Source organism: Strongylocentrotus purpuratus, unplaced genomic scaffold (genome assembly GCF_000002235.5).
Source record: "Strongylocentrotus purpuratus isolate Spur 01 unplaced genomic scaffold, Spur_5.0 spur5_scaffold_9, whole genome shotgun sequence".
Lineage (NCBI taxonomy): Eukaryota > Metazoa > Echinodermata > Echinoidea > Camarodonta > Strongylocentrotidae > Strongylocentrotus > Strongylocentrotus purpuratus.
The window spans coordinates 12,659,037-12,670,621 of record NW_022145615.1 but is presented as its reverse complement, the minus strand read 5'-3'; positions in this window follow the sequence as shown (position 1 = coordinate 12,670,621).

The window sequence follows — 11,585 nt, the reverse complement described above, 5'->3', positions numbered from 1 at the left end:
AACCGGGAAGAAAAATTCACGGAGCCGAGTCGAGTCAAAAAGTATTAGATGTCTTGTCCTTGAAACATGGTAAAATAGGGGTAAATTTGCGAAAGTGTCCTTACAATCTTATAAATAGGGGTATTCCAAAGTACAATTTTGTCCCTGTTTTGACGTAAAAAGGGGGGTTAAATTTCTCAAAATGTGTTTGAAATTGACTGCAAAAGGGGGTTATTTGCATTTGTGGTAACGGTCATACGTGTCACCCTCTGCGGGGGGGGGGGGGGGTGACCCCACCGGGGTCGTGTAGTCCCATATGATAAGTCTTGCCCTTTGCTGCCCTTTCGCTGTGAGCATGACTTGGCCATTTGTTCCCTTTTTCTATCACACTTCCATTCATCCATCCGGCATGAGCAGAGTCATGGTATTGACACGCTCTTGTTAACGCGTCATAATTCAGTGAGTTCTTGACGTGTGTCCACCATCTGACAAGTCAAGTGTGTCACCGAAGGGTGATCTAGGGGTTATCACTTTACACTCTCTCGGGTAAGCAGGTGACAAGATCGTGAAAGATGTAGTTTTCCTGTATACAGAAGATGTTGAAATGGACACAGTTGGGACTAGAGGAAAGAAGTGTCGTAGCTCTAGGATGGCTCATGAGACACTGAACCTAATGTTTCGTTATGCCTAGGTCACATTTGCCGCGGCGCCCATGCGGTCTAAAATATCTACTGCCAATAGCAATTATAGGGCCGCCGCAACATTCCAACGGTCGCAAACGGTGGCGGACACATATGTTAGGGTAGCCGCACAGCTTTTTTCAATTTGTGGAGACAGAAAATCTGCAGCTGCCGTACGGCCTTTGAAATGATGACGCATAGTCGCGTCCCTGCGGCGGCCGCAGGAATTTTACAAATACTAAAGCAGACGCAAGGTAGCCGTTACGTACCCGCAAGGCGACCGAAGGAAGACCATACGGCGACTGTGCGGCCAGACTGATGCTACCGCTTCACCTGCTTCAGGAGTGTATAAAACGCAAGGCCACCGTACAACCGACGTATGGTTGCCGTGGAACCGCTCTATGGCATGGCTACGGCGTGTCTAATCGCTACGGCGAACCTATGAGTGAAAACGGTAAAACAGAAAACAGTATCGCCCGATTTCGGGGGCGTACGGCCATCGTATCCTAGCCGTAGAGCAAATGTGGCCTAGGCATTAACAATTTTTGTGTCTCCTTCATTACATCCGCGAAAATACAGTTCATTTCCTGGTACAGTTATTGTCAAGGATGTTTTCTTGATTGCACCATTCGCAACCACCGGGTTAAAATTCGCCAGTATTATGCGACAATGTGCGGAAATTCTTTTACTAATATCAACAGCCGAAATAGCTCAGTTGGGAGAGCGTTAGACTGAAGATCTAAAGGTCCCTGGTTCGAAACCACCCGGAGGACTCGCATGAGTTCTGAACTGTCCCGGGTTTCGGCATGTTCATTTTTTCTATTTTAAAGACGTCATTTTGTTTCAGTAACCAGTCACTGTTCCGTCTACGGTTTAATCATATTGGGGCGAGCATTGGTTGTTACAGAGGAGGAAATAGGGACTTTTAGATTCGCACGAAGACAATAGGTCTATGCTACGATCGACGTCCTTTTAATACAGTGGCCTTGAATGGACGTCACACGTATCAGTACACGCAAATCTAAAAGTCCCTAATATCCCGCTTCTCAAACTTACCAGCCACTTTTTTTTCCAGGATTTAAAATGAAAATAGCTAAATTATATTGCACATATTGTATCCATCTCAGGGGACACTCAAAGTTCTACAGAGTTTACCCTGGTTATAGCTATATAAGCTTCCTCAATACAAGGCACTGAAATTATAAGGGGAATTACCGTCTATACCATGTGCCCATTTGCAAAACCTGGGTCGTGATGAGTGGAAAATGCAGAGCAATGCTTTGCTGAGGGGCTTGGAGCCGCTATTAGGACCAGTAACTAGCACCCGCACCTAAAATGGAGCTACTCTCATCTAATCGATTTAAATTAATTTTAGACTGTTCAACCAATTTACAGAAGTTTCTTTTCCCTATTTTGGTGGGAGGATGTGTTGAGGTTTCCCCATGATCCTTTTCGCCCAACCTCCCTGCTATCTACGTTTGTTCCCTTGTAACCAGGGGAGTGTTTCACAAAGACTAAGATCGTCTTTAGGTTGGACTTAACTATGGCAGGCCATTTTTGCCACTGGTTGCTCTCACCTTTGGTTTCTCGATTATGATCTTTAGATAATATTTTTTCCTTCAATAATGAACTATCCAAAAATGTACATTCTGTAGATTTGTGACCATGATTTTTACGTCCCTTGAGAGACCAATGCAAGTAAATGGTGAGAGTAAACAGTGGCACGAACAGTCTGCCATATTTAAGTCCAATTTAAAGTCGACCTTATATAGTATTTGTGAAACACCCCCCAAGTCTAGTCACCAACGTGTAAGATCACGCGTACAACCCTAGCACACCACACGCCACGCGCCCAGACTGCACCTCTCCTAGACTACATCCCTTGACGGATGCCATCAGGAACTGCGGATATTCCCTCAGAGGCTCGAGGTAACATCCTACGTGTTTAATTTCTTCCTCGGGGAAAGGAAAGCGGGAACGGAAAAGGGTAGACTTTGTATATAGGTTAGAGTGAAGTTTATAAGATTGCGTGCACTCATAGTAATACAGGGATTATAGTGCAAAAACAGGGTCTGTTGGGGACAGGGGCTGTGATATCTGGAAGAAAAATGAACCAAAAAAAAAATGACAGTCATTGTCTAAATTATGACACTTGAGTGTCAACCAAGTAATTCCTGGAAACAGAGTATTTTCCATCTTCCTTCTGCATGTTTTGCATTCACTCTAGTTTCCTTTCCAGGGACAAGGCTTGACCATTTGTCCATCATTATTAATAGGTGGAGAGTGTCAGATCGAATTTGTCGACAAGTTATGCGAATATCGAAACAGGGGATGGAGAAGAAGGTGGCAATTCATTATGCGATTTCCTGACAAGACACTGCTCCCAAACTTAAAGAGAATATCACAATATTACCCCCTATCGATACCTCAAGGAAAATAAGGAAGGGTCTCACCTATCATAATAATTATTATTGTCTGTTTTAGATTCGCGTCCCGGTTGGCATAGTTAAAATGTCAGGTGAAATGGGAAGCAACAAGACTAGGAGCGGATCGAGAAGAATAATATTTTATACATTAATACGCAAGAATTTTTTTGGGGGGGTAGAAGGGTGCTAGGCTTCTGAGGACTTTGGGGTTCTTGCATTTATTACTCTATGTCCCTCGCTTGAATTTAATCTAGAAAAAAATAATGGAGGTGGTAATTTAGCATCAAAGCCCCCTCTAAACCGATACTGAACAAGACTCGAGATTCGCCATACGCGAAGGGAGGGGTATTCTAACCTTGCAATATTGATCAAACCCTTTTCTTTCCCCAAAGAAAGTTCGTAGAGCGATGCCCCTGGGTATGTCTCGAACAATGAACTGTATGGAGACGTCACTTGATCAATCACAGCGTTGACAGGTATGACGCATATAATCTTGTCCTCTGATCATTTAACATTGCCCTGGGAATCAAAGGCGGCCAATTTGATGAGTAATGAAATTTCACTATGTTATTATGATGATGAGGCCCCTTTCACAGCCCCTTTTCGACTATAGGAGCAACATGACCAAGGGAGCGTTTCACAAAGATTTAGATCAACTTTAAGTTCGACTTAACTGCAGGCCTTGCATGCCACTGTTTGCTCTGACCATTATGATCTTTAGATAATATTTTTTCCATCAATAATGAATTATCAAAAAATATAAATTATGCAGATTTGTGACCATGATTTGTACATCCCTTGAGAGACCAATACCAGTACCGGTAAACGATGAGAGCAAACAGTGGCATGAATGGCCTGCCATAGTTAAGTACAGCTTAAAGTCGTTCTTAGTCTTTTTGAAACACCCCCTGGTTTTAGAATCGAACCGGTGAGGAGATAATCTAGATGTGGGTAATACTAGAGGCGATTGGTATCCTACAACGTGTCAAGAACAAGTTTGAGGCCACCCGCTGGCCCGGATAGGAACGAGAAGAACAGGCATAGATTTGTCTTTTACAGTCATTATGTAGAACTGGAATTGATTAAAAAAGAACTTTCCAGCACATAATGTGCGCACATTCTTCACCCCCTGCGAACCATTCCGGCCAGGTACCATACGAAATGTCCAGTAAACCTCGATGACTTAAGCATCCTATATAGCTACCGGCCATGTAACACATGGGTGGAGAGAAGCAATGCATTTAAAATGCCTCACTGAAGGACAAAAGTGCTGTGCCGGAATTCGATCCTACGTACGTTGCGTCTCCGGTCAAGACGTGTTTAAACATCGACTAAGCTGGAATGAGAGTAAAAACATGAAAAAATATAGAACGAGTATGCCTTTAAAAGTGAGGGGTAAAGGGGGTGCGACCTTAATTCAATTTCTAATCGCATTAAACTGTTTTATAGTTCAAGGCCTTTTTTCCTCTTTCAAAAACCTCAACAGCCAAGTACAGTAACAACATTCAAGCCAACCTGGTACTATATTGTTTAATGAAACAATGGACATGGCTCATGAAATTCCAAAAGACGGGTTTCATGTGATGAAAATAAAATTCGAACAGACAAGTCCAACATTCTGATTGCCTTAAACTATCGCATCCCCTCATTCATATATTCATATAAGGAAAATAACACTTGCTGGCACGCGAAAGCAGCAATGGTCGTTTACTCATAAGATTATAAGGATCAGACAAAACATCATGAATGGTTTCCTTTTAACTAATGTGCAGATGACAGATGAGCTTATAAGATGTGACATTATTTCTGATTAGTTAGCTTCTTCGAGAACGCTATAGCACAGACTGATGAATATGCATGCGATTTGTATAGTTCCTGTACAATAATTAACGGGACAGACTCAAAAGATTACCCAGTTCTACGTTCAATGGCCTATCATTTTTGTCTGGCTCTATCACTCTCTTCTATTGTTCTTGAAAGCCCGCTGGCTTCCTTTCTTTCTCAACCTCTCCCCGCCCCAGTTTCAGTGTTAACCACCCGTAAAACGACATGTACTTCTCGACCTAAGTTCGATTGCAATCTGAACAGTCATTGTGCAGCAGATGATTTTTTTTTTTAAATTAAGAATACTGTCATCATCATTAAAGACCGAGTATTGACTTTTTCTGATTGGTCCTGACGAGAAAAAAAACGAGCTCATTGCTAAATTCGTTCCCAGAAAGTGTCCACTCACGATGTGCAGGCTGACATTAATTTCGACGTTTCTGACTCACTGTATCATTATACACCCTTTCCAAATCAGATATGGTAATAATATCTCAAATCATATAAATGTTAATATTGAGTTTACTTGAAAACCCACAGGCTTACCTAGCCAGCTGGGTTTGGCCAACGGAACAGGTTGATTTGCTATGGTTTTCAATGACGCAGTTTCAACACCCCTGCAACATTGTACAATCTAAAGACAGGTTCGTTTGCCAAGAAAGCCCCAGCGATGGAGAAAAAACTGACTCATCCTCGACTGAGCCGATGGGGTACCCTCTCAGGCTGGTTAAAGAACAGGGGGATTCGCTGTATACCATTAACATGTGTAACTTTGTTTTGAAATAGTATAGAACTAATATAGAACTATAGGAATAAATGAGACACATGGGCACCACTTGGGCGTCCCCATCGGAAAACATGGAGATATAAAGAAACTTAAGAGAGAATGAAATGATGAGAGAGGTTTTTTAAAAGATGACAACTCCCTCACCCGTTCTCGTTCTCCTTGATCTCTTTAATCTAAAAATAACAGAGCAGCAACCGGGGACACGTTCCCTGGGTACAAAAGGGTGACGTGATCGAGATCACCGCCCCCCCCCTCCCCCTCCGAAATTTGAGGAAAGAAGTTTTACTTTCCCTATTAAAAATGAAAAGTCTTCAGGGGACGGTTGCTACGTTCACTTGCACATTTACAGAACGAATATATTTTAACTTTAAAATATCGTAGACATTTGTAGAATGGTATGACTCGGAGATTGCATGGTTACAAGTGCTAGAAAATGCAAATTTGCATGAGGAACTATACAAAATGAAGGCTCATTGACTTTACGGGGACGGCGGATGCCTCTTTAGCAATGTAATTTTGTTTTATAATATTTCCACTATTAGCTGCATTTTGGATGCAATTTTCCACTTTGAATAGCTAATGCAAATTTAATATTTAAAAAAATCGAAAATGTACGGAAAAAAGAGGTGGGAAACGATACGTCAGATTTCGTGATGTAGTCACAAGTCTGTACTTGGAGTAAACATTACAAACATGGTACCGCAACCAGTTCGATAAACCTGAAGGTAGATGATATTCTTTACTCGGGGTATAGCCTCCTCAGTATTTCATACTGCTCTCCTCCGGGATCCTGCAATTTTAGAGGGGTAAAAGGGAGCAAAACTCCTTGTCTAAGGAAGGATCGAACCCGGAACCTTATGAATGTAGGAGAGTCAAGATAATTCATCAACATACCCACAACGCTCCCATTGTAGTTAGGTTTATACCGCTACGATTATCATTTCAGCATTTAACTGGATTCATATTGATTCTATTATCAGCAGCCTCACCCGCCCCCCCCCCCTCTCAGTGTTATTTAGGGTACGCATATGCTCGTACCCTCTTTTTGAAAGCACCCCCTATCTGAGGACTGCCAACATTTCCGAAACCCCCTATCGCGGGCTTTTCGCGGACTTTTCCTGCCTTGGAGACCCCCCTAAATCAGGAAAAATGCTCAATGTACCCCCTAAATTCGGAATAATTTCTCAGGAGCCCAAAGAAATGAGAGAAAAAAAAGAAAAACACCCCCTTTTTAAAGAAATCTCCGGGTGAAAAGTCAAATACACCCCTTTTTTTACAATTCTCGGGCCGGACTTTGTCGCACGAAAAGTACCCCTTTACCGGACATTTTGGCAACACGCATGCGGTCATTCCGACCTCTGAGTGGGGGGGGGGGGGGGGGGGCCGGGCAGCCTCATCCCTCCTCTTTTACAAGCTTCTTATATTGTCTCTTTTCCTCTTTTGTTAAAACTCTTACATAATTCTAGACATGATTTGGTTAATTGTCTGGGTTCTGATCATGATTCCATTGTTGCTGAATTTGCGGGTCCCCAACATGTTTTGGATGCAATTAAGTCAAGGCTGATAACCAACACTTCTGATGAGGCTATAGTTTGCCAGAAAGGTGCTATCATTTAAGTTGAACTGGCTAAGAGAATATTTTGTCCCTGAAACAATTTAGGATTTTCACGTTTCACGAGCCAAGATCAAATTAGAAACCGTTGTAGAAGCGTTCCAAATTGTATCTGTTTCAACCCTAAGTTAATGATATTTTCCTTACCTTTCTTTCGTTTTCTTTCATCCACATGCCCACTTTAGTCACTTGAAAATAATATTGTTTTACCTTGTGATAAATTTCCATCCCACAGTCTTCAGCGATTGTTTTCCCTTGGTTTTCCCCTTTTCCACCACTCTATTGTCTTTCTTTCCTCATCTTTTCCGTATGTTCCCTTATATAGAATGACGATATCGCCAATTTTACTGTCATTTCCTGGACTTGCTTTCTCCCACCTTTCCTTTCTCTTTATATCATGAATGTGACCTCCATTTAAATAATATCTTTTTGACTTATTTTTGGTGTTTCCGTTCTTCTTTTTATCGTTCATCCTGTGACTTGAACTTTCTTTGTTCATAATTTTGTCAACATCAATAACATATCATCAATGTCATTAATATCATCCTCTTTTTTCGTCGTCGTCATCATGACTATCATGATTATTATCCTGGTTGTTTTCGACATCTCCATCAATGTCAGCGACGTCATTATAACCATTGTCGTCGTCATCAGCATCGTCATCATCATCTTCTGTCATTGTTATCACATCCAACTAGATGACCCTCGCCCCATCTCAATTCCTTATAAATAGCTACTGACCAAACCACTGACTGTGTTTTGGGAAGGAAACGGTTAAGGTCAAAACCATTATCAGACGTCACGTTGTAGATATGTTGCCCATCAGATAGCATAGTGACGAGGACAACTAGAAATACATAAAAATGAATAAATGCATAAACTTAACAAGTTATAATAGACCAACAACACTCAAGAGCCAAAACCGACATCACATGAAACCAAACGACAACAGGGGAATACATCACAAAATAAAGAAAAGAAGGAATTTATGGGTCATGAGACCACATCAACTCTACACTGATCTTGTCGAAAACTATCAAACGAATTTGAGCTGAGAAGCGAAATATTAGGTGAGGCAAAGACAGGGAATACAAACTTACAAGGATATAACTAAAGTTAACGATATCAAGTTTGGGCGGGAAACAGACGAGGAGTGTGTGGTAGTAGTAGACGAGTGTGTGTTATATTTTCTTTTAATAAATCTGTATAGAAATGAGGCTCGTGTTCGTTACATATAGTTGAATCAAAATGATTCAAATGATTTTATTTCTCATGCAAAACATAATACAAGAAAATTATACCACAACAAATATGCAATGAAACGACAAATATAATGGAAAAAAGAACGAGAAAAGAGGAACTAACTTGAAGCAGAGCTTGTTGAAGTGTTAGTTCCTCAGATGCTGTTTTACAATGAAACAAATCTAGTGTTAACTCGCACGGGGAATGCACAATACCGATGCATCATGCAACAGGGGGAGAATACTCAATGCAGAGGCGGCCCCCCCCCCCACTTTTTCAGATACCCCAAAAGTGCCCCTTTTTACATAGGAAAAGTGCCCCTTTTATTTGTAAGAAGTGCCCCTTTTACATAGGAAAAGTGCCCCTTCCCCCTTTTCACCTCTGACGAGTGCCCTTTTTATTTTTGACACGTGCCCCTTTTCCTTCGACATGTCCCCATTTTCCTTTGCAATAAGTGTCCATTTTCCATTCTCATAAATCTTGAAATTATCTTGAATAAGTGCCATTTTTAATCTCTAGTAAGTGTCTTTTTTCAGGTACGAGAAGTGCCCCTTTTCACTTTGATAAGTGCCCCCTTCACCTCTGATAATTGCCCTATTCAAAACTGAGAGGTGCTCCTTTTACTTTGACAACTGCCCCTTTTTTCCTTTGTAAGAAGTGCCCCTTCTACTTTTAATAACTACCCCTTTTTTAAACTCGGATGAGCACACCTTTCATTTTAACATGTGCCCCTTTTATTTTCTAATAAGTGCCCCTTTTCCTTATGATAAGTGCCCCCATTAAAAAGAGAAAGCTCCTTCCCCTTCTCATAACTACCCCTTTCCCTTTCTAATAAGTGCCCCTTTTCCTTATGATAAGTGCCCCCATTAAAAAGAAAGAGCTCCCTCGCCTTCTCATAACTGCCGCTTTTAAAAATCTGAACGGTGCCCCCTTCTCATTCAACAAATGCACATTTTCCTTTATTATAAGTGCCCCTTTTACATTTCATTAGTGCCCCTTTTCATATCTGGTCAGTGTCCCTTTTCACTTCTAATAATTCCCCTTTTAATAATGATACGTGCCCCTTTTCCTTTCTAATAAGGGACCTATCCCCTTTTCCCCTCTTATAAATGCCCCTATCAAAATCTGATGGGTGCCCCCTTTCCGTCAACAAATCATACAAATGCCTATTTCCCATTTTCGTAAACGCCTCTTTTTCATCTCTTATAATTATCCTTTGTACTTTGACACGTGCTCCTTTTATTTTCTAATAAGTGTCTTATCCCTTTCGATAATTGCCCCCTTTTCATGTAATCATTAAAGGTGAAATTCAAAGAAAATCACAAATATGTCAACTAATGTATCACTAGAAACTGGTAAGCTAACAGATGGCCATCGTACAAGTTTGAGGTCAGCTACATATCGGGTGATTTATAAAAATACAAATACAACCACCTCCATAGCAGCTGGGATATACGAGAGATTCGCCAGAAAAATAACGATGTTTTAATGACGTCACAACAGGGACCAATACTGCCCAAGCAGACGACATCCCATAAAGAATGAACATAATTGCAAAGCTATTTTTTGTCAAATTATAATGAGTTTAGTGTATATAAATGTACTGGTAAGTCAAACCGATCAAAAGGGGACATGACCCGATTCTGATAACTAAAATCTTTTGCTTGTAAATACACAGGATAGGGGTTAATTAACAATCAAAGAAACCAGACTTTCAAATTGAAAAGCCCCCGGATTGATATTAAGGACGGCATTTGTTCCCTCTTAAAATGCCGAACATACCGCGGTGTCTGCAGCTGAATATACAATGGCGTCTTATTTTGTTTACAAGCGACAGATTCCTTTATTTTTGTATCGCTGCATTTGTCATCAAAATAAAAGCATGCGCGGGGTTTAGAGTGAGGCAATAGATTATACATTTAGCCTGACGGTAGTGAAGTAAGAGAAAGAACTCAAGAGAAGATGAAAACACAGGCACTGAAAATGTGTAAGATGTCATGAGATATCGTCTGCTTGTGCAAATCATGTCCCTGCTGTGATCTCACACATCTCAGCAGCGTTCGGAGAGCTATTCAGGTGCTATGCCGGGGCTGTATTTAAGCGTTTTGTAATTTATAATAATCATTACTTCGAATGTTTCCAAGCATTGAATTTTGATAACCTTGTCGAATCAAAGTTTCAACTTTGCAATAATGAAAATAAAGCTCGATTTAAAATCAATGAATATCTACTTTAAACGTGCACCTTATTTAAAGCGACTAAGAGCAATTTTCCCCCAAGTTCGCTCGCTGTGCTCGCTCGCATTTAAAGATGATATAATAATGTTACTTATCAAAGGTCTTTTCAGTCTTCCGTTATGAGAATGTGCTTATAACCCCATCACGATTGGCTTTTTTTCCTCTTTATAAGATGTAATTTTTCGCACTGCAACCTCACAGATCTTTAAAAATTTTCTCGCTCGCTTCGCTCGCTCGTAAATGCATATTAAGATATCACACCCAACTGTACAGTATGATGCTTAAGCGATATTTTGTATGATGTATGAAGAGAAACAAATAATGAAATCATCCCTGATAATGTAATCACAATGTAGGGATATATACCAATGTCTAAAAAATGGTATATTTTCGCTTTGAGATTTCCCAATGTAGGTGCCCCTTTTTTCCAGAAAGTGCCCTTTTTTGTTGGTGCCCCCCCCCCCCCCCCCCCACTTTGGAAGTCGCTCGGCCGCCCCTGACTAAATGGAACGGAAAATGTAGAAAATGGAAATAAGAGAGAATATCTAAGCATGGATTGAATAAAAAAACAAACGAAAATACAAAGGGACAGAAATATTAAAAGAGAACGCAGAGCTATAGTGATGAATGTAGATCCAAATATACGAAGTGACAAAATACAGAGTCAAGGGGGAATACAAATGAAAGAAAGATTGGGAAACTATAATAATAATTAAGAGGTATAAACTTATTTATAGAGTTATATAGGCACTCGGTTGAATCCATGATTTCATGATTGTGTACCCTTATAGGCGGATC